Raw genomic sequence first — 23,912 nt, 5'->3', positions numbered from 1 at the left:
CTATGTGACAACTATTTTAACAGAATAACACTACAAATCCCAGATATCTATCTAAACATATAGGAAGGTGGTTAAAAATGTGACAAGGAGGAAAATTCATAGCTCAATGATGTGAATTGTTTTAAATAAGGAAGAGTGGAAGGTGAAAAAGGCAAAAAGAATTTAATAAATTAGAGAAGAAAAATAGAAATAAAAGATAAATCGATGACTTGTTTTTTTGGAAAGTCTAATAAATTAGGAAAACTTCTAGCAGCTCTAATGATAATAAGCAGAGAGAAATCAATGCACAATTGGAACAAAAATTTTTTAATTAAATTATACTAAGTAAAACCTTATGATAATAAATTTAAAAATGAGAAAAAGCAGATATTTTAATAAGAAAATACATACAACCAAAATCAATTCAACAAGTAGGAGAAAACCAAAAAACCTAATAAAGTAAATTGAAACGGTAGGTAAAGAGCTACATCCTCGAGCTGTGTTAGGTCCGTTACTTCCACTGGCAAATAGTCAAACATTCCAAACATTCTGTCTCAGGATACAGGAAAGATGGAAAACTTCCCTAACTATCTTAAGAATGTTGGAGAAGGAAATGGCAACCCACTCCAGTATTCTTGCCTAGGAAATCCCACGGACAAAGTTTGAACCTGGTGGGCTACAGTCCCTGGGTCACAAAGAGTTGGACTCGACTCAGCAGCTGAGCACAACCTAAAAATGTAGCACAGCCTAAAAATGAAGAGTTGGCAGACAGCACAAAACCACAGACCGGCCCTGCTTAGGAATATGATAAAAGTCCTAATTAAAACACCAGCACGTTATCCTGGTTGGGACTCGGGGGCAGGGAGAAACAGAAATCTGCTAAACGAGCTCAGAAAAGGGGAAGATGCCTTATAAAATTAAAAAGGAAAGCATGTTAGCTCAGCTCAGCTCCAATGGAGCCGCATCAGGGCCCCATCAGGGCCTGTGAATGCATGAGTTCACCTTTTAAAAAAAATTTATTTATCCGACTTCGTCAGGTCCTAGTTGCAGCACACAGGATCTTCAGTGCAACGTGTGGGATCCCTTGTTGCCAAGAACAGACTTTTTAGTTGTGGCTCGAGGTCCAGAGCTCAAGGGCTTCAGTAGTTGCAGTGTGTGGACTTAGTTGCTCTGTGGCATATGGATTCTTGGTTCTCCGACCTGGGATCAAACCCAAATCCCCTGCCTTACAAGGTGGATTCTTAACCACTGGACCACCAGGGAAGTCCTGATTTCACTTTTTTTTTTTTTTTAATACTGACCTCCACTGCTACTCATCACATAGCCAAGGCTGAATGACTTTTCAAGTTGACTCTTCAGGTCTTTCAGGCTCCAAAGTCTAAAATTAGCAATAAAAGCATGTTTCCTTAATATGTGTATGGTGACATGTGCAATGTTTGCCAGTCTCTCCAGTACTCCTTCCAGCCTGGCACTGCACTTTCCACTGGGTTTGGCAGTTTATGTGAGCTAATGTATGTCACTTCTGGGTAGAGGCACTTAATTGCTGGTACTTGTTGTTGTTCAGTCACTAAGTTGCATCCAACTCTTTGCCACCCCTTGACCACAGCCCACCTACTTTGTCCATGGGATTCTCCAGGCAAGAATACTGCAGTGGGTTGCCACTTCCTCCTCCAGTCTGCTCAAATTCATAACCATTGAGTCGGTGATGCTCTCTAACCATCTCATCCTCCGCTGCCCTCTTCTCCTTTTGCCTTCAATCTTTCCCAGCATCAGGGTCTAATCCAATGAGTCAGCTCTTCTCATCAGGTGGCCAAAGTACTTCAGCTTCAGCATCAGTCCTTTTAAAGAATATTAGGGTTGATTTCCTTTAGGATTGACTGAGTTGATCTCCTTGCAGTCCAAGGGACCCTCAAGAGTCTTCTCCAGCACTACAGTTCAAAAGCATCAGCTCTTCGACCCTTGTTCTTCTTTATGGTCCCACTCTTACCTCTGTACATGGCTACTGGAAAAACCATAGCTTTGACTATGTGGACCTTTGTTGGCAAAGTGATGTCTTTGCTTTTTAATACTCTGTCTGGGTTTGTCATAGCTTTCCTTCCAAAGAGCAAGCATCTTTTAATTTCATGGATGCAGTCACCATCTGCAGTGATTTTTGAACCCAAGAAAAATAAAATCTGGAGGAGGGTATGGTAAACCACTCCAGCATTCTTGCAGCAAGAGCCCCATGAACAGTATCAAGAACAGTATGAATTGCTGGTACAAGACTCTCCAATTCTATGTTCTTTGCTTCAGTAAGTACAGGAGCATCTGGTGATGTGGAGGTGCAATGGCTGAGCCAATCACAGCTGTCCTGGAGAACTACCTGAAAACACAGCCAACTTGATATGAACAAGACATAAACTTCTCTCAAGCCATCATATTTTGAGATTCTTTGTTGCTGTGGCATAATCTACTTATCTTGACTAATTCAATGACATGACAAAGAGTACCTGTCTCAAGCCAAAAGCCAATACCTTACTTAATGGTAAAATACTGGAAGCATTCTGAGCCATGTCCAGAATAAGGCAAGGATGCTTAATAATGCTTCTATAATTTTACATGGCTCTGAAAGTTCTAGACAATGCAATAAGACAAGAAACATAAACTAAAGGACAACCACTAAAAAGAAGACAAAATTATCCTTATTTGTGGATAATCACCTTCTTGAAAACCCAAGGGAAGCAAATGAAAAACTATTAGATATATAGGAGAGTTCTACAAAAGTAGTCAGTTATAAGATAAACATACAAAAAAGTCAATCGCTTTCTTCCCTCCCTCTTCTTTTTTGCTTTCTATTGGACTGATTGCATTTTATTTTCTTTTCCTTCTGTCAGCTTAAAAGTTATACATTGCATTTCTGCCGTTTAGATGTTATCGTTAAATTTTTATCATACATAATTGACTTAACATAATCTAAATCAATATTCTCCACCCTCCTCCTAGACAGTACAGAGTCTTAGAGTGATTTAACTCCAACCATACCTTCCAATCCCCATGTATGATTGCCTAGTATTTTGGTTCCATCTTGTTTTGAGCCTACATCTTTCATTATTATTATTGATTGTTACAGTCAACTCTCCTTTAGACTTTATCCACATTTTAATATATTTGCTCATCACTCATCACATACCTGGTACAGGGCTTGAGCTCTCTCCTTAGGTAATCCCTTATTAATTCTTTAAGCAAAACTCTGTGAGTGGTAAAATTTCTCAAGTCTTTGTCTGAAATTTCTTTCTTTTTTTTTTTTTCAAAAAAAAATTTATTTGGTTGCATTGGGTCTTAGTTGTAGCATGCAGGATTTTCAATCTTCATTGCAGCACATGGAATCTTTCAGTTCAGTTCAGTTCAGTCGCTCAGTCATGTCTGACTCTTTGCGACCCCATGAATTGCAGCATGCCAGTCCTCCTGAGAGTCCCTTGGACTGCAAGGAGATCCAACCAGTCCATCCTAAAGGAGATCAGTGCTGGGTGTTCTTTGGAAAGAATGATGCTAAAGCTGAAGCTCCAGTACTTTGGCCACCTCATGCGAAGAGTTGACTCATTGGAAAAGACTCTGATGCTGGGAGGGATTGGGGGCAGGAGGAGAAGGGGACGACAGAGGATGAGATGGCTGGATGGCATCACTGACTCGATGGATGTAAGTCTGAGTGAACTCCGGGAGTTGGTGATGGACAGGGAGGCCTGGCGTGCTGCGATTCACGGGGTCACAAAGAGTCGGACATGACTGAACGACTGAACTGAACTGAACTGAGGCCTCCCTGTCCATCATCAACTCCCGGAGTTCACTCAAACTCACGTCCATCGAGTCCGTGATGCCATCCAGCCATCTCATCCTCTGTCATCCCCTTCTCCTCCTGCCCCCACTCCCTCCCAGCATCAGAGTCTTTTCCAATGAGTCAGCTCTTCCCATCAGGTGGCCAAAATACTGGAGCTTCAGCTTTAGCATCATTCCTTCCAAAGAACACCCAGCACTGATCTCCTTTAGGATGGACTGGTTGGATCTCCTTGCAGTCCAAGGGACTCTCAAGAGTATTCTCCAACACCACAGTTCAAAAGCATCAGTTCTTCAGCGCTCAGCCTTCTTCACAGTCCAACTCTCACATCCACACATGACCACTGGAAAAACCACAGCCTTGACTAGACGGACCTTTGTTGGCAAAGTAATGTCTCTGCTTTTGAATATGCTATCTAGGTTGGTCATAATTTTCCTTCCAAGGAGTAAGTGTCTTAATTTCATGGCTGCAATCACCATCTGCAGTGATTTTGGAGCCCTAAAAATTAAGTCTGACAATGTTTCCACTGTTTCCCCATCTATTTCTCAGTTGTGGCATATAGGATCTAGTTCCCTGATCAGGGATTGAACCCCAGCCCCTTACATTGGGAGGGAGGAGTCTTAGTGACTGAATCACCAGGGAAATCCCTGGAATATCTATATTTTGCTTTCACTCTTGAAAGACAGTTTAGCTGAAAGACAGTTTCAGTTGACAAATACTTTCTTTCATCATCTGGAGTATATTTATTATTGCATTGACTTTTGGCCTTTATTGTTGTTGACAGTTTTCGTTATTTCTTTGTGGCATGTGTTGGATTGTGGTCAAAGATATGACCTGGAGTTCTGGGCCGACTAGGTCCACATCCCAGCCCTGCCATTAATCATTGTGTAATTCTGTGCCCAGGTATTTACTGCTCACAGTTTTGCTGTATGAGTTGGGTTCAGCTGGCAAGTTCTTCTGCTACCCCTGCTAGAGTCGTTCGTGTGCCCGTTCTCATTCGGGGCCTGAATGGGGTAAAGGGTTTAGCACGGCCTCACTTAAAAGCCTGGCAGTTATTATGGCTGCTATGTGTGTGTGCTTAGCTGCTCAATCACGGCCGACTCTTTGCGACCCCCTGGCCTGTAGCCTGCCAGACTCCTTTGTCCGTGGGGGTTCTCCAAGCAAGAATACTGGAGTGGCTTGCCATGCCCTCCACCAGGGGATCTTCCCAACCCAGGGATAGAACCCAACCAAGGAGTCAAACTGGGGTCTCCTGCATTACAGGCAGATTCTTTACCATCTGAGCTATCAGGGTTGCCAGGTAGGTCATCTCAATTCTCTTCCACCAGGAGTCCACATTGAGTTTCTTGACAAGATGGCAGAAGCAATCTAAGATAGCAAAAACAGAAGCTATAAGGCTTCTTAATGTCTGGCTTTGAAAGCCACACAACATCAGCTCAGCTGCATTACATTGGTCAAAGCAAGTCTCAAGACCAGACCACAGTCAAGGTTGGGAAAATAGACTCAGATTCTCCCTTGTGGCAAGTGTGTCCTCTTGAAGGGAGAGCAGCAAAGTCACCTCACAAAAGGTTACTATCAAGGGAAAGTATGATTCTTCAGGAGCCATTACTGTAGCAAAAATTACTGAAGGAATGTGAAGTAATAAAGATGAGCAACTTTTCTGTGTCTTGATTTCCCACCCTGAAAATGCGGATCATGATAATGCGAAGAGTGCTGTTTTGAAGAGTTAAAGAGCTAAGTGTAGGGAACTTCCCTGGTGGTCCAGAGGTTAAGACTCCATGCTTCCAATGCAGGGGGTATGGGTTTGATCCCTGCCCGGGGAACTAAGATTCCACATGCTGCACGGTATAGCCAAAAAAAAAAAAGCTAATGTGTAAAGCGCTAAGAGCACAGTTTTTCCATCTGGTTGCTTTAAATACTTTTCTTTGTATTTAGCATTACATATTTAGTATCTGTATCTAAGTGTAGATTAATGTTATACACCCTTCTTGGCATTAATACACTTTTCAAATCTGAGGAGTGCTTTCATCACTCATGGAATACTCCGCCATTATCATGTGGAATATGATCTCTCCTCCATTTTCTTCACAATCTCTCTTTTTTTAGTACATATGTCAAACTTCCTCACTCTATCCTATTTGCTTCTATTTTGGGGTTTTTTTTTTCTCTCTCTATAAACTGCATTCAACATTTCCTCAGTTCTGTCTTTAAGTTCATGAACATTTCTTTAACTGTGTCTAATCTGCTATTTAACTCACCCACTGAAGTTTTAATTTCAGCGATCATGTTCTTCGTTCTTAGATCTTTGTTTTTCTTCGAATCTGCCTCTTTCAAAAGGTGTTTTTTATTTTCTTATGGAGTCTTTTTTTTTCCTTTTAACAGTTTAAAGCACACTTGGTTTATAGTCTCTTTCAGATGTGCTATGATCTCAGTTTCAGACTATGCCTATTCTCCCTTGCGGTAGACCATTTTGTCCTGTTTTTAGCTGTCTAAAACAGGTTTCTACTTTTAGCTGTCAGCTAAGACCTCTCCACTGAGGATCCTGCCCTTTTGCTGGGGGTCTTCAGCTATGAAACAGTTTCTGGCTCTGGTTTTCCCCACCCAATTTCCAAGACCTGGGAATTTCCCATTCTTTCTAGATTAATTATTTCTGCAGTTGTTGCTAAATTTTGTTGGTGGTCCTCAGCAGGAGGAGTGAGGGGAGCATCACCATTACCTCAGTCTGCCAGGTCACTGGAAGCAGAAGCCAAATTGAATTAAAAAATATTATTTAAAATCAATAGGGAAAGTATGGGCTATTTATTAAATGGTACTAAGACAATTTGTTCAATAATTAGCAGGGAAGGTAATTCATGTTAACATGCACCTAAAGTAAAATAAATTGCAGAGATAACAAAAATATGAAAGTCAAACTGTAAAAGTGCTAGATGAAAATAATCTGAGTGGGAAAAGTCTGTTTAATTATTCAGTTGATGATAAAATGCTCTTGAAACTTTGACTACAAAAAGGTTTAAAAGTTATGTATGTTGAAAACTATGAAAAAACCCCAAAGGAAGTGACCAATTAGGGAGATATTTACAAGATATAATGAAGGTTCAATATCTTCACCTACAAAGAGCTCTCACACACCCAGAAAAAGACAATAGTGAATAGGGAATTGAGCAAAGGATATGAATCAGTTAAAACAAAAATAAGAAGAAAAACAAATGACCAACAAGCACGTGAAATAAGAATTGCAAAATAAGAAAGACAGATAACCAGCGAGTTTATGAAAATACGTTTCTCTTCACTTAAAAAAAAGCACTTTAAAACAAGAGATCCTTTTAACCTTACCAAATTGGCCAAGCAGTTCAAAAAGGTTAGAATATCCTGTGCAGTGAGGGGGCAAAGGAATTTAACACGACTCTCTTTCCTTGGTAGGAGTGTGTAGTGGGTTGAGTGGTAGCCCCCAAAGATATGATGATGACCTAACCCCCAGAAGCCATAAATGTTACCTTATTTGAAAAAACAGTCTTTGCTGATATAATCAAATTAAGGATCCTGAGATGAAGAGACCAACCTGGATTACAGGACAGGGTCCTTGTAAGAGGCACATGGGGAAAAAATAAAGGAGGCCTGTGACCGCGAGGCAGGGGCTGGGGACAGGGCAGGTGAGTGTGGGCAACGAGCAGAAGCTGAAGCAGACAAGGAAAGATGCTCCCCCAGAGCCTTCAGGGTGAGGGCGGTCCTGCTAACAGCTTGATTTTGGACTTCCAGCCTCCAGATACGCGAGGCAACACATTTCTGTTATTTTAAAACCCCAGGTTTGTGATAATTTGCCATGGCAGTCCTAGGACACTGTCATCAGAACATTTTCAGGAGGGCCACGAGGCAGTATGCAGACAGACTGGTCCTAGAGTGTGCCTTCTTCTAACATGTCTAACTTTCCTCCTAGAAATTACTCAACATTAATAATTGAGGATTTGTTAAAGATTTCTCGGCAAGGATATTCACAAAAGCCTTCTTGAAGGATATTTGAATAAACAACCTCAATAGTCAACGAGAGAGGGTTGGCTAAGTAAATGATGCCTTAGCCCTATAACCAGAGAGACCAAAAATAATAATACCCACAATAGATGGAATACTTTTGATGTGCTGGCAAGGAATGAGTCCTTTCTGCTTCTGACCTCCTGTAATTCTCACAGTAAGGCTGTAAGGTTGGCATCAGCGGCCCCAACCACACAGAGGGGGGTGGCGAGGTCAGAGGGTGGAGGCCAACTGTCCAATGTGACACAGCCAAGGGACCAAGATTCTGACCTCAAGCCCTGCGCTGTGCACATATCCATCAAGCGACAGGATGACTCCTGGAGCAACATCAGATTACCAGGTAACGGAACAGGCGGATGCTGGGCGGCAGAGTGTCGGATGAAAAAAAAGCGGTGGAGCACGTCCTATTTTTGCAGAAATAAAAACTGCCTTCCACGTGCAGAGGAAAAACGGCTGGAAGGATTTACTATGCACGTTAACAGGGAGGTGACCTCTGGGGAGGGCTTTGGTGATTTTGATGTTCTACACACACGTCTTACAGCTTTGGTAATCAGAACAAAATGATAAAAACCAAAACCACGCCGCCGGGCTGGGCGGACCTCACCTGCCTCGGAGTGTGTCCTAGGAGATGGGGAACAGCCGCAGGACCCCAGGCGCCTGACTCCCCTGCCCTTGGCCTTCTCCCCGGCGCTGCTGTCTGCACCTGCTTTGCACCCGCTCATCCGCGGGCATCGATTTTTCCATCCTTCAGAGAAGCGCCTGAGGAAAAGGAAAGAGCATCTCTGGATCAATGAGCAGAGCCCTGCAGCCAGGGTCAGGGGGGTGTTGTGGGCCGTCTGTCACTGCCGTCCAAGACTGGAGGGGGCGACTCGGGGGGGTGGTGGGGAAGCCTGGCCAGGCTGCCTTTAATGGTCCCGTGAATGTGCTGTGTGTGTGTGTGTGCATGTGCCCTGAGTGTGTGTGTGTGTGTGTAGCAGGTGGTCTGTGGTGAGGGGGCTGATGCAAGATAGGTGTGGTGGGGGGAGTATATGTGAGATGTGGGGTGGGGGGTACAGGGGCTGTATGTGGGTGAGTTGTGTGTGTGGACGACATGGAGTCAGAATAGGAAAACAGGGTACAGGGTAGGGTGGGGGTGACTTTGCCCACTGCCAGCTGCCAGGGCTGAGCTTTGCCTAGAGAATCAGGAAGCCTCCCAAGTCCCCTCTGTGAAGTAGGCTCCCCTCAGCTCAGCGAGGATGGGGCTGGTACCCACCCAATACACAGATGGGAAAACTGAGGGCTGTGTGTGTGTGTGTGTGTGTGTGAGAGAGAGAGAGAGAAAAGCAGTTTCAGGGAGGGGAGGAGGAACAGTGAAAGGGGAAAGGGGAGGAGAGAAGCAGAAGAGGGAAGGGGGGACAGAGTGGGAGGGGAAAGGGAGAGAGACCGCCCTGTGGCTGCTCCTGGACTGCAGACCAGAACCCCATCTAAGACACCGGCGCTCACCTGGGCTGGGTGCTGGGGGTCAGGGCATAGACGAGAGTCACCCACTTTGGCCCTGCCCTTGGAGGCTCCCAGTGGGAAAGGGGGTCCATGTGTGGGCACTCTGGGCCGGAGCTGGCCAGTCTGAGTCAGCAGACCTCCACCCCGTGCTCCTGAGACCTATCTGAGCTTCACCCACCCATCACATGACCCTCTTCTGTCTGCTCAAACCCCCTCCCGACCTGTCTTTTGACCAAAGCGGGTCCCCTCACTCGTGGAAACACACCTCCTCTGGGAAGTCCCCGTGGACCAGCTCTCCAGTCCCTCCAGCCCACAGCTCCCTGTGCTTCTCCTCCAGGGCCCCCATGACAAGCATCCTTGAAGATTTCAGTCCACTGTTACCCGTCTGTCTTCTCACAGCTTCACTGTGAGCTCCAAGAAAGGCAGGCTGAAACCGTGGGTCCTCTTGGCTGGGTGCGCCGTGCCCACCCCCTGGCCAGGCACCGAAAATGGCTCAACATATGTTTGTTGCATGAATGAATGAACCATGATAATTGCTAAGAAAAGAAGTGTGCAGATGGTCTATTATGAAGTTCTGTGAGCACGGATTGGGTTTGTGTCCACGTGCCCGAGCACTGAGGTGGGCTCACGTGTGGGTACGGTGCCTTCATGGACACGTGCACATGTCTGTCGGGGGGGCGGAGCATGTGGCAGTGTGCACAAGGCACCCAGTGCTTGTGTGTGTGTGCCACACGTGAGTGTGCATGTATGTGGGTCCATGCATTTCCATATGCCAGCGTGTCCAGGTGTGTGTTTACACCCGTGTGAGTCCACGCTGCTTCTTGCTGCAAGTTGGGGGCATGTCAACATCTTTCTCTCGGGCTTGCTCTCTCTCCATGACCTGCAGCCTACCTTTCTTTCTGCAGCCTCCAATCCCAGCCCCCATCTTTCGCAGCCCGAGCAAAGACTTGAGCTCCAACTGGGCTTCAGCTCTGACATTCCAGCTCATTCCAGCACTCAAGGCCCAGACGTTGCCTGGAACACAACAAGCGTGTCATCTTGGCTGGGTGCTTTCGCCTCACTCCATCTTCTCGTCTGTAAAGTGGACACCAAGCTCACAGACACACATGGCACGGGACCTGGTGTATAGGGAGCACTGAGCAAATGTTACCCACCGCGATGTCCCCCGTGGTGATAATGGTGACAATGTTCCTCTTGTTGTTGTTGTTCAGTCCCTCAGTTGTGTCCGACTCTTTGCCACCCCACGAACAGCAGCACGCCTGTCCTTCACCATCTCCCAGAGCTTGCTCCCACTCATGCCAATGAGTTGGTGATGCCATCCAACCATTCGTCCTCTGTTGCCCCCTTCTCCTCCTGACTTCTATCTTTCCCAGCATCAGGGTCTTTTGTTCCTCTGGCGGCTGCAAACCAGGGTGATCCAGAGGACGTGGGGAAGGTAAGCCAAAGCAGCGCCCTGCCCTGGGCGGGTGACGACATCCCTCCCTCCTGGCCATGGGCTCCCAGAAAATGCCTTGGTGGAAGGAGTCGGGGAATGAGGAGCAGATGTGCAGCCCCAGGGCTCATCCTGGAGCTGAGTCCCCCGCCCGCTGCGGTCAGGGCGTGGGCTCTCCCACAGCAGCGCTTGGCCGGCCCCACGCCCATCACACACGTGGGATGGACTTGAAATCAAACCCCAGCTCTTCTCTGTGGCCTGCATCTCCCTGGTCCCTTTGCTCAGGCCACGTGTCTGTCTTTCTCTTCTTCTCACACTCCAGGCAGGTTTCTGCCCCAGGGCCTTTGCACTTGCCATTCTCTCTGCCTGGTGTCCCCAAATGGTCTCATGGCCGGTGGCCCCTGCTCAGAGGCCCCCTCCTCAGTATCCCCATTCACTCACCATCACACTACTTATCAACAGCTACAATTACCTTAACGCTTTTAGCACCTGACACTTTTATCAGGCTATTGTTTGTGTCTTAATTGTCTTGTGAAAACTAGTCAACAGAGATCTGCAGGGGAGAGGGAGGGGCCTGGCTCTGAGCCACGAAGTTCTATTTATTCAGCACCTACTATGCACCAGCGGTGGCGCTAGTGGTAAAGAACCTGCCTGTCAACACAGGAGGCGTAAGGCACTTGGGTTCAATCCCTGGGCCGGGAAGATCTCCTGGAGAAGGGAATGGCAACCCACTCCAGTATTCTTGCCTGGAGAATCCCCATGAACAGAGGAGCCTGGTGGGCTACAGCCCATGGGGTCGCACAGAGTCGGACACGACTGCTGGCTGGGTGACCCTGGGCCACCTGCCCTAACCTCTCAGGCCCTCAGTTTGTCCATCTGTAGAGGGAAAGCCAGCCCCAGACCCCTTGAGACAAACTCACCTCCATTCTGATGGTGTCTCCGGCTCTCTGCAGTGTGGCCAGTCTACAGAACTGGGGAACATGGGGCGCAGGGTCTGCGGCCTCCTTAGCCTGCTCTGCTTTACCGCCACCCTGCCTTTGCAGGGAGCACCTTGGCAGTCTGACTGCACGTCCTCTGGATTGCTTCCTTGGCTGGGGGTTGTTGGGAGCTCTCAGCCCATCATATTTTGTTTGTTTACTTCCAGACTTTGAGCTGCGAGAGGCCTGGGACAGATGTTTTCTTTCAGCATCCTGGCTCTGTGAGGGACACCCTGCAGGACCCCAGGACCTTACCCAGCTGAGACAAGGTCTGGGATGGGTCTTCCCCTCTCCCACCAATTTGCTTTCCACTGGAAAGGAAGCCACGCCCTTCTCTGTGTCAGAAGAAACCCTGGTGCCCCAGGACTACCTAACCACCCAGAGCTCCAGACTGGGCAGCCCTGGCAGGACTATTCACAGCTTCCACCTGATGTGTGTCCAAAAGGCCAGACTTGATGAGCGCCCCAGCATCTGTGCCTTTTCTGTTAAGACTGGGTCTGGTTTCTGCCTTTGTTTCAGCCTTGAGGGTCCCTGGGGCGCCTCTGGAGGAGGCGGTGAGGGAAGGGCAGAACACCACGTGGGCAATCAGCTTCCCAGCCTTCTCTCTTGCCACCCAAGCCCCAGGGGTGGAAAACAATCCACACAGCCAGAAACCTGGCTCTGCAGCGGCGGGGCTGGAAAAGCTTGTTCTGGAAGGGAAGGAAGAGGGGAGGGGGCTCCCAAGGCCCCTGGGCCCCAGTCTGGGAGCCGTTCTCACCAGCCACGTGGCCCTCGGCCTCCCAGGCGGTCATTTGGAGGTTCTGTCTCTGGGGTTCCGGCTCTGGCCAAGGCCACCTGAGCCAGGGCCAGCTGCAGGGTCTCATCGCTCCAGGGAGCTTCAGGGAAGGGGCTGGGGAAGGAGAGGGGAGGAAAGGGCTCAAGGCTAAGGGTCCTTTGGGCTCTGGGATAAGCTCGAGCCTAGCAGCAGGACTTGGCCACTGCCCAGGGGGTTTTTAAGCGCCGCAGGCTGCCCAGCCCTGGGCTCGCCGCTGCCGGGCGAGAAGAGGCGGCTGTGGCCGGAACCAGGGGAAAGGGAAGGAGCCTGGTCGCCGTAGGGCCTGGGGACGCCTTCGAGCCAAATGACTGCCTGGCGCCGGTAGCGATTCCCCTGCAGGCCACCAAGCACGCGCCCAGCTGCCGGGAATGTGCCGCGCGCGCGCGCCCAGCCCGTTGCCACCAGCGTAAATTCCCGAGCTGTCTGTGCATGTCTTTTTCTTTCACTAGAGGTTGCTCACTTTCACTTCTTGCTTCCTTTCGGCTCCTCCGCCGGCTCCGTGAGCGCGTGAGCGCGTGTGCGCGTGGGGCGGTGGGCGGGGGTGGGGGGAGCCTGTGCCCGCGCGCTCCCGGCGGATGCGACCCCGGCCCACAGGGAGGGCACGCTGGGGAGCGCGCGCTCTGGCATCGCGGGGTCGGCCGCCCAGTGTCCTATGGCGCTGAGAACTGGCTCCGATGGGCCCCCAGCCCAACCCTGCTGTTTCTTCGGCCCCAGTTGCACCCTGCGCTGCCCCGGCAGATTGGGGTCCCAGGTGGAGCAGACCAGAGCAAAGAGCTGTCTTCATCCTGAGTCTGTGAACAGGCCAACCCCCTCCTCCCTCACCGACTTCTTTCACATTCTGGGTCTTTTTTTAAAAAGAAACAAAACAAAACACGATTCGCCCAGAAGCTGCTGCTACTTCTTCGTACTCCAGAGGCCTCTCTGTAGTCTTTCCCTCTCTAAACAGGAAACCGAGGCCAGGGTGGATGGAGCCTTGCTCCACTAAGCAGAAAGCCACATCCGGTGGAAGCCAGAGCCCTTTGCTTGAGAATGTAGGATTTGGACGAAGCTGAGAAGGGCCTCTGCGGCTTCCTTTAAGGCCCCAGCCTGCTGGCCTCCTTACAAGTCTTTTGGTGCATCCTGTGCCCACCTCAGGGCCTTTGCACAGGGCTCTGGGCTCCCAAGGGGCCAAAGACCTCCCTTCCCCACTAGCTGTGTGACTTTAGGCAAATTACCTAACCGTTCTGAACCTTCATTTCCTTCCCTGTAAAATGGTGTCATAATAGGGTGTTAGGGGCTTCAAAGTGATGACCAATACAGAGCACAGGACCAGGCACTTAGGGCAGAGGAGGGACACTGGTGGGCCCAACGCAGATGTGGGGATTAGGCAGAAACCAATCCCTTGCCAGGGAGCCCCACCCCACCCCACCCTCACTCCTTCAAGGAGCCTCTTCACTGCTCACCTCCCCAGAGCCTGCCAAGGTCTTCTCAAGGCCTCTTTGGAGGAACCTCACCGAAAACAATTTCCTGCCCCAATTCCTGCTGTGAGGACCAGCAGGAGGCCAGAGAAAGGGGACCAGGTCTGGAGGCAGGAGAACTGGCTTCAGTTTCCAGCAAACTCTGCCTCACTGTGTGATTGTGAGCCAGTAGCTTGGCCTCTCCGTGCCTCATTTCTTTCTGTGTGAAACTGAAGCAGAAGGCTGCCTGGCTCACATCTCAGGTCCCTGGGTGGACAAAGCAGACTGTGGGTGGGATGTCATTCCAGGCAGTGAAAAGCCTCAGATGGAAGCACGTTGCTGCAGTAATTTACAACCATCCACAGAGCATCGGCTCGGGCTTGAGGAATCAACTTGTCAGCTGGATCTGAGGGGTCTCTGCCACCTGTGCTAATGGAAGGTGGCTGGAAGGCCACTTCCAAGAAATGTACAGCCTGATGGGTTCTGCCACTCACAGCCGGCCTTAGTCGTCAGTTCCAACAACAGGGGTGCTTGAGGCACTGTCACAGCCCCCAAAGGGAGCGTCCGGTGGGGAGGGAAGCCTCATGTCCTTGGCTGATGAGTAAGATCTTGATTGTGGGTTGTGGTGTGTCCCCTTCCTTAGCCCTGACACTTGGCCCCCACCTTGACTCTCTTTTGCCTCAGTTTCTTTCTCCTAAGTGTGGGCTCCACAGAAGCCTCCTATGCCCCAGATTAAACTGTCATCTTCCCCCCACCCCTCCCCAGTTCACTCCTCCTTTATTACTGGGAATCGCCACTGATTCTTCGAGCCACAAGCTCGTGGCCGACTTGTTTGCTCCAGATAGAAACACCAGCATTGACTTGCTGCATAGTCACTGTAAAACTGCAAACAGTATAAAACACATACATTGGGGCTTCCATGGTGGCTCAGAGGGTAAAGCGTCCGCCTGCAATGTGGGAGACCCGGGTTCGATCCCTGGGTCGGGAAGATCCGCTGGAGAAGGAAATGGCAACCCACTTCAGTACTCTTGCCTGGAAGCTGCAGTCCATGAGATGGTAAAGAGTCACACACGACTGGACAGCTTCACGTCTCCTGGATCAGGCTCCTTGCTTCTTCTTGCTGTGAGGTCATCTGTCAGTACGTTTCAGTTTCACCTAATCAGAGTAAATAAAAATAATAAATAAAATAAAACACATACATTGAAGAATGGAAGTTCCTTCATATTTGTCCCCCTAGAAATAGTTACTGCCCACGTTTGGTGAACTCCTATATCTGTTTAGACTCTCAGTTATAGCAGGCAAAAAACCCAATCAAAATAGAAACTATGGGATCATGTAATAGAAAAAAGCAGCATGGTTTTGATTCAGGTATGGTTTGATCCAGAGGTTCATGATGCTCTTGAGGCTCTGGCTTGAATTCTCTGCAGTTTTCCCTCTTCTCTCCTCATGGTGTCAGCTGGGCCAGTTAGGAGGGCAGCAGGGGCTCATTCTTGCTTCCCAGGGATGAGTGCGGAGTCCTGTTTCTCGGAGGTGTTCTGATCCAGCCTGGAGTGGGTCAAAGAAAACTTCTTGGATGAGGTGGGGCCTGAGATAATCTTGAAGAACCCATGTTGGGAGAGTCTAGAGTCTTTTATGTATGAGAAAGCAAAGTGCCCTTTCATCTCAGTGGAAACCTGAGGCTCAGAAAAATTAAGTCGTGGGATTGAAGAGGCTGAAGTGGTCTACAGGGACTGCGTGAAGCAAGTCAACAGGTCAAGTTCCCATTTTGCAGACAGGTCTGGGCCAGAGCCTCAGGCTGTGTGGCCTCAGGCAAGCTGGCCTCACCTCCCTGAACCTCAATTTACTCATGGTGAAGTGAAGGTAGCGCCAGACCAGACCTTCGGGGTCGATGAGCCAAAAGGGTGAGCAGGGGACAGGTCCAGCCTGGTCTCTCCAGCGGGGTCCTTCCTACACCTGCTCACAACCCGCACACATCAGTCTGAGGGGGATTTCCAGGCTGGGAGGGGTAGCACCACTCCCTCCGTCCATCAGAGCTTGGCTATGTGCCTGGCCAACTGACCATCCTTCTTTCTCTCTGGCAGGCAAGCCATTAAGCGCCAGGCCCCAAAAGCACTGGCCTGTAGCCTCAGCATCAAGTGTATTCACAGCCATTAGCAAGAGACCCCTGCTTGGCCAGTCAGGGCGAATGCAAAGCCCACCCCTGGCCCCAGCTCCCTGGGGGATGCTTATTAAAGCTCCATCCTTGGAGGAGAGAGCAGCGGCTGAGAAGAGAAATGGGGCTTCTAGGACCCACATGGACATATGTATAGGTTGTTCACTGCACGAAGGTACTGCTCAGTGGGCAAGCGGAACTACGGTTCAGCCAGTCCTCTCTGACACAGGCTGCATTCCACATAGGAGATGGTGCCCTTTTCTAATCTTCTCCTTAGGGGAGAGCTGTGGCCTGTGTAGGCTGCAGAAAGAAGCCATCCAAGAACTTGAGGCCCTGCATCGTCTTTTTTAAAAAATTGCATTTTTACTGACATCTTTTTGGAGTACAGTTCTGTGACTTGTATCATGTGTACAACTTTGTGTAACCACCGCAAACGGGAAGCAAAACGGTCTTCTATCAGCCCGAAAGCTTCCATTGTGCTGTTCTTCTCTAGTCACGTCCTCCCCTTGCTCCTAACCCCTGGCAACCACAGATCTGTTTGGCATCATTTGTCTCTTAGAAAATGGAATAATGCAGTATGTGATATTTTGAGATTGGCCTTTTTCATTCAGCATCATGGCCTTGACAGTTATCCAAGGTAATGTGGGTATCAGTAGTTTGCTCCTTTTTATGAATAATAGTCCGTGGTCAGGGTGTACCATTTTCATCCATTCACCCACCGACGGACATCTGGGTTGTTTCTACTTCAGGGTTTTTACAAATAAAGCTATTACGAACATCCATGCCTCTGTGACTATGAACACACATGTCTTTGCATGGACCTAAGTTTTAATTTCTCTGGGATAAATGCCCAGGAGTAGGATAGCTGCGTTACAGGGCAAGAGTATGATTAACTTTTTAAGAACCTCGCAGACTGTTTTCCAGGCTGAATGTCCTGTTGGGTATCCTGATCTGTAATGTACGAGAGTTCCAGTTGCTCTGTTCTTGCCAGCACTTGATATTGTCAGTTTTTATTTTAGCCATTCTAGTGGGTGTGAAGTGGCGCCTTATACTTTTGATTCTCATGTCCCTGATGGTTAACAATATTGGATATTTTTTCATGCACTTAGTTTTCATCTGGTAAATCTCTGATGAAGTGTCGATACAAGTCTTTTGTTTTCAAATTGGACTGTTGTGAAACTACTGAATTTTGACCGTTCTTTGTATAGTCTGAATACAATTCCTTTGTCCAGATATGTGATTTGCAAATATTTTCTTGCAATTTGAGGCTTGTCTTTGCATTCCCTTAACAGTTTCTTTTATAGAACAAAAGTGTTAAGTTTTGACGAAGTAGAACGTGTCAAAAATTTTTTTCTTTTGTTAATTGTACTTTATTGTTATGTCTAAGAACTCTGTCTAATCCCAAGTCTCAGAGATTTTTCTCCTGTGTTTTCTAAGTTTTATGTGAGAGATTTAAGTCTGTCAACCATTGTGGGCTGATTGCCTTTTTAAATATAGGAACCTGGAATGTCAGGCCCATGAATCAAGGCAAATTGGAAGTGGTGAAACAAGAGATGGCAAGGGTGAACATCGACATTCTAGGAACCAGCGAACTAAATGGACTGGAATGGGTGAATTTAACTCAGATGACCATTATATCTACTACTGTGGGCAGGAATCCCTCAGAAGAAATGGAATAGCCATCGTGGTCAACAAAAGAGTCCAAAATGCAGTACTTGGATGCAATCTCAAAAACGACAGAATAATCTCTGTTCGTCTCCAAGGCAAACCATTCAATATCACAGTTATCCAAGTCTATGCCCCAACCAGTAACACTGAAGAAGCTGAAGTTGAACGGTTTTATGAAGACCTTCAAGACCTTTTAGAACTAACACCCAAAAAAGATGTCCTTTTCATTATAGGGGACTGGAATGCTAAAGTAGGAAGTCAAGAAACACCTGGAGTAACAGGCAAATTTGGCCTTGGAATGCGGAATGAAGCAGGGCAAAGACTAATAGAGTTTTTCCAAGAAAATGCACTGATCATAGCAAACACCCTCTTCCAACAACACAAGAGAAGACTCTACACATGGACATTGCCAGACAGTCAACACCAAAATCAGATTGATTATATTCTTGGCAGCTGAAAATGGAGAAGCTCTATACAGTCAACAAAAACAAGACCAGGAGCTGACTGTGGCTCAGATCATGAACTCCTTATTACCAAATTCAGACTCAAATTGAAGAAAGTAGGGAAAACCACTAGACCATTCAGGTATGACCTAAATCAAATCCCTTATGATTATACAGTGGAAGTGAGAAATAGATTTAAGGGCCTAGATCTGATAGATAGAGTGCCTGATGAACTATGGACTGAGGTTCGTGACACTGTACAGGAGACAGGGATGAAGACCATCCCAATGGAAAAGAAATGCAAAAAAGCACAATGGCTGTCTGGGGAGGCCTTACAAATAGCTGTGAAAAGAAGAGAGGTGAAAAGCAAAGGAGAAAAGGAAAGATATAAGCATCTGAATGCAGAGTTCCAAAGAATAGCAAGAAGAGATAAGAAAGCCTTCTTCAGTGATCAATGCAAAGAGATAGAGGAAAACAACAGAATGGGAAAGACTAGAGATCTCTTCAAGGAAATTAGAGATACCAAGGGAACATTTCATGCAAAGATGGGCTCGATAAAGGACAGAAATTGTATGGACCTAACAGAAGCAGAAGATATTAAGAAGAGGTGGCAAGAATACACAGAAGAACTGTACAAAAAAGATCTTCACGACCCAGATAATCACGATGATGTGATCACTCATCTGGAGCCAGACATCTTGGAATGTGAAGGCAAGTGGGCCTTAGAAAGCATCACTATGAACAAAGCTAGTGGAGGTGATGGAATTCCAGGTGAGCTGTTTCAAATCCTGAAAGATGATGCTGTGAAGGTGCTGCACTCAATATGCCAGCAAATTTGGAAAACTCAGCAGTGGCCACAGGACTGGAAAAGGTCAGTTTTCATTCCAATCCCAAAGAAAGGCAATGCCAAAGAATGCTCAAACTACCGCACAATTGCACTCATCTCACATGCTAGTAAAGTAATGCTCAAAGTTCTCCAAGCCAGGCTTCAGCAATACGTGAACTGTGAACTCCCTGATGTTCAAGCTAGATTTAGAGAAGGCAGAGGAACCAGAGATCAAATTGCCAACATCCACTGGATCATGGAAAAAGCAAGAGAGTTCCAGAAAAACATCTACTTCTGCTTTATTGACTATGTCAAAGCCTTTGACCGTGTGGATCACAATAAACTGTGGAAAATTCTGAAAGAGATGGGAATACCAGACCACCTAACCTGCCTCTTGAGAAATCTGTATGCAGGTCAGGAAGCAACAGTTAGAACTGGACATGGAGCAACAGACTGGTTCCAAATAGGAAAAGGAGTACGTCAAGGCTGTATATTGTCACCCTGCTTATTTAACTTATATGCAGAGTACATCATGAGAAACGCTGGGCTGGAAGAATCACAAGCTGGAATCAAGCTTGCCGGGAGAAATATCAATAACCTCAGATATGCAGATGACACCACCCTTATGGCAGAAATTGAAGAGGAACTCAAAAGCCTCTTGATGAAAGTGAAAGAGGAGAGTGAAAAAGTTGGCTTAAAGCTCAACATTCGGAAAACGAAGATCATGGCATCCAGTCCCATCACTTTATGGGAAATAGATGGGAAACAGTGGAAACAGGGTCAGACTTTATTTTGGGGGGCTCCAAAATCACTGCAGATGGTGATTGCACCCATGAAATTAAAAGACGCTTACTCCTTGGAAGAAAAGTTATGACCAACCTAGACAGTATATTCAAAAGCAGAGACATTACTTTGCCGGCTAAGGTCCGCCTAGTCAAGGCTATGGTTTTTCCTGTGGTCATGTATGGATGTGAGAGTTGGACTGTGAAGAAAGCTGAGCGCCGAAGAATTGATGCTTTTGAACTGTGGTGTTGGAGAAGACTCTTGAGAGTCCCTTGGACTGCAAGGAGATCCAACCAGTCCATTCTGAAAGAGATCACCCCTGGGTGTTCTTTGGAAGGAATGATGCTAAAGCTGAAACTCCAGTACTTTGGCCACCTCATGCGAAGAGTTGACTCATTGGAAAAGACTCTGATGCTGGGAGGGATTGGGGGCAGGAGGAGGAGGGGATGACTGAGGATGAGATGGCTGGATGGCATCACTGACTCGATGGACGTGAGTCTGAGTGAACTCCGGGAGATGGTGATGGACAGGGAGGCCTGGCGTGCTGCAGTTCATGGGGTCGCAAAGAGTCGGGCACAACTGAGCGACTGAACTGAACTGAAAGGTCAAGATTCCTTTCTTTTTATGTGTCCCACACTATTTATGAAATTAATGAACGAAAGGTACAAAGGATCAGGTAGCAAAGCTGGTCAAATGGGGGAGATCAAGATGGTATAAAAGTAGTCAATGGGTAAAAGACTTTTTTCATCAAATGGTGTTAGACATTTTTTTTTAAAAAGTGAAACTCAACCTATCTTATACAAAACAAAAAAATGACGCTCAATGGATCATAGACTTAAATATAAAAAGTAAAGGCCACCAGCAACCCCATCTATGTCATAGGAGATTCCCAGCCCTGCTCTGCTGTCAGATGACACGGGAGTGGTGAGGATTACAAACACAAAGGGTAAGGGAGTCCCTGGTGGCTCAGACGGTAAAGAGTCTGCCTGCAGTGCGGGAGACCTGAGTTTGATCCTTGGGTTGGGAAGATCCCCTGGAAAAGGAAATGGCAACCCACTCCAGTATTCTTGCCTGGAGAATCCAATGGATGGAGGAGCCTGGTGGGCCACAGTGCATGGGGTTGCAAAGAACCATGGGGTTCACTCAGACTCACGTCCATCAAGTCGGTAATGCCATCCAGACATCTCATCCTCAGTCGTCCCCTCCTCCTCCTGCCCCCAATCCCTCCCAGCATCAGAGTCTTTTCCAATGAGTCAACTCTTCGCATGAGGTGGCCAAAGTATACAACTGAGAGACTTCACTTTCACTTTCAAAGGGTAAGTCAAGTGTGAACCTTCTGTGGCCACACCAACATTTATCACATGGGAACCCTGCACCAAGCCGTCCCCTGAAGGCTCTCTTTGCATCCTCTCATTTAATCCTAAAACCAATCAACACACTTTTAGAAGTTGGTGATTTAGGGTTTGGTGTTTTTGTCCCCACTCTATGCATAAGGAAATTGAGCTCAGAGAAGTTGCGAAACTTGCCTAAAGTCACATAGTAAGTGGGGGAGCAAGGTTTGAAACCAGAGCGTTCACCTCTGCTAGCAACAGGCAGGGCACAGCCCGTGTGGAGGGGGGCACATGTAAGCTTTTCTCCCAGGATTGTGGGGAGATCGGAGGCCCTTCGTTCTCTGAAGAGGCTCAGCTTAATCCCCTTCATGATGATGCCTCCTCCTGGATGGCCCTTGTTTGGGGAAACTCCCGGGAACCAACGTGGGCCTGATGGTGTGGATAGCCTCCGGAAAGCGCATGCGCATGAGGGTACATGCCAGGCCTGAGCTGCTAGGATCTTCATCCCTGCCTCCCTGACTGGTCCTTCCAGCCCCTCGGCCTCTCCTTTGTTCCTAGAGCGTCCCCACCCCCACCCTTGCCCAGCCTGTAACCCCCCACGTAGGTCGGCCTCTCCACTTCTCACTTGTTTAAACATGACTGCTGTTTCAGCATTCAGCTCGAGTGATGCCTTCCCCAGCAGCTCCTCTGGGCTCTCCGTCTTCCTGCTGCTGATAAATACAGTCTAGTCCCATATGGTCTGAAAAGCTAGTGTTTGGCAGCATAACCTTCTAGGGGTGCATGGGTCTCTCCAGAGTCTTCCACATGCACGTCAAATGTATCTGGGAGCAGTATCAACCCCAAATAGACTGTGAAGACAGGGGCTGAGTCTTTTTTTTTTTTTTTTTAACTTTTTTTGTTTTTGTTTTGGCCACGCTATACAGCTTGTAGAATCTCAGTTCTCTGATCAGGGATTGAACTCAGGCCACACGGCAGTGAAAGCTTGGGATCCTAACCACGAGGCCACCAGGGAACTCCCTGGGGCTGAGTCTTAATCCTCTCTGCTGGGCCCAGGGAAGACCGGCCCTCAGGCCATCAGCCCACCTCTGCTGCCACCTCCCCTGCTGTGTGCCTCAGTGTCCTGATATTCAGTCGCTCGTCATGTCCGACTCTTTGTGACGCCATGGACTGCAGCAAACCAGGCTTCCCTGTCCTTTACCATCTCTCTGAGTTTGTTCAAACTCACGTCCACTGAGTCGGTGATGCCATCCAGTCATCTCATCCTCTGCCACCCCCTTCTCCTCCTGCCCTCAATCTTTCCCAGCATCAGGGTCTTTTCCAATGAGTCGACTCTTTGCATCAGGTGGCCAAAGTATTGGAGCTTCAGCTTCAGCATCAGTCCCTCCAGTGAAAGTGTCTGGCCTGCCATAAATGCCCCATCGATGGGAAGAGGTGCTGCTGTTGTTTTCGGGGCTCTTATTTTTATTTCCAGGACGCTTTCTGGAGCGGTGTAGCCAGATAGGGATGCTGAGAGGGGCTGCTGCTCTCTGGAGGGAGGCCAAGTCTTACTGCAGCAGGAAACCTCCCTTCCTCCCCACCCCCACCAGCCTAGAACTGGAACAAGCCCATCACACCCGCCTTGTCCATGCAGCCCACTCCAGCCTCCACTCCAGGGCTGCAAGCTTCTAGGGGCAAGGTAGGGGCAGGGAGAAGGACCAGCTTTTAATTCTTTTCCCCTCTCATAGCCTGGAGTTGACCCTCAGTGTGACACTGAAGGGGCCCTAGGGAGGCTGGGGTCAGGCAGAGGAGAGCAGCCTCTTGCCTAATGAAGTCTGCCCAGAGCCCAGACCTCCTGCAACCTAATTAGATTTTATGATCCCAAAGGAGCCACCCTGGGTCCTTGCTCACTTCCAAACCTCATCAGCACCCTGCCTCATCCAGTCCAGGCCCTGCATCTCACACACAGCTGGCAACCTGCCTCTGGCACTGGCCTCCGACCCCTCCCACCTGAACGCTGGTTCTGCCGCCTCGCCTGTCTCACCCACTCTTGATCAATGCTGGAGACATCTTTCTAGAACACAGATCAGAATGGTATCCCCCTCCACTCCCCAGACTCTGACTCTCTTCATCAGGGACCTCTCCATCTTTGGACTCACAGTCATCACCTGGGGATCCTATTGAAATGGAGAGGCATTGGGACCCATCTCCCAAGAGCACGATTTTGGGGGTTTGGAGCAAGGCCCAGGAACCTGCATTTCACAAATAAGTCCCTCTTCAGGTCTGAAGACAGGGACCCACTCATAGTGTCACATTCTGGCTCAAAACCCTAAGGTCACAAGGATAAAAATGTGAACCTGGCCTTCTGGAGCGCTGAGAAGTTGTGTTATCAAGGAAGGTGGCTAGAACAGGTTTTCAGAGAGCAGTTTTCTCACCAGATTGCTAGCCTTAAATGTCTAGACATGGACTTTCACTTTGGCCTTGGGGTTCACAAATGCCAGGCGTGGTCCTGCTTGGATCTCAGCTTTTTATTGCCTCATCTGCAGGATAAGTACCAAGGGGCTTAGCTTGGCTTAGATCTGACCTCCTCCCTTCCCCATTTTCCAGCATCCAGCTCATGGTCTTTGAAGGCACCAGGCAGCTTATCACCTCTGTGCATTTGTACATGTTCCCTCTGCCTGGAACACTCTTCTCCCACTTGTCCCTTTGGAGAACTCCTATTCATCCCTCAAAACCCCATTTAGATTCCACGGTTACTGAGGGCCGCATCATGCCCTCA

General features: G+C 48.2%; 1 long non-coding RNA gene across 1 annotated transcript; it reads right to left on the bottom strand.

The window, feature by feature from the left end:
• Positions 1-290: 290 nt before the first annotated feature.
• LOC132659374 (uncharacterized) lies at positions 291-3,869 on the bottom strand. The gene is made up of 2 exons (XR_009599736.1): positions 3,149-3,869; positions 291-2,341 (listed from the first exon to the last, which is right to left on the bottom strand). It is a non-coding gene; the product is annotated as an uncharacterized LOC132659374 (long non-coding RNA).
• Between the last annotated feature and the right edge of the window lie 20,043 nt (positions 3,870-23,912).

The sequence above is a fragment of the Ovis aries genome, chromosome 3 (assembly GCF_016772045.2).
Source record: "Ovis aries strain OAR_USU_Benz2616 breed Rambouillet chromosome 3, ARS-UI_Ramb_v3.0, whole genome shotgun sequence".
Classification (NCBI taxonomy): domain Eukaryota; kingdom Metazoa; phylum Chordata; class Mammalia; order Artiodactyla; family Bovidae; genus Ovis; species Ovis aries.
This window is presented reverse-complemented; position numbering and strand designations above follow the sequence as displayed.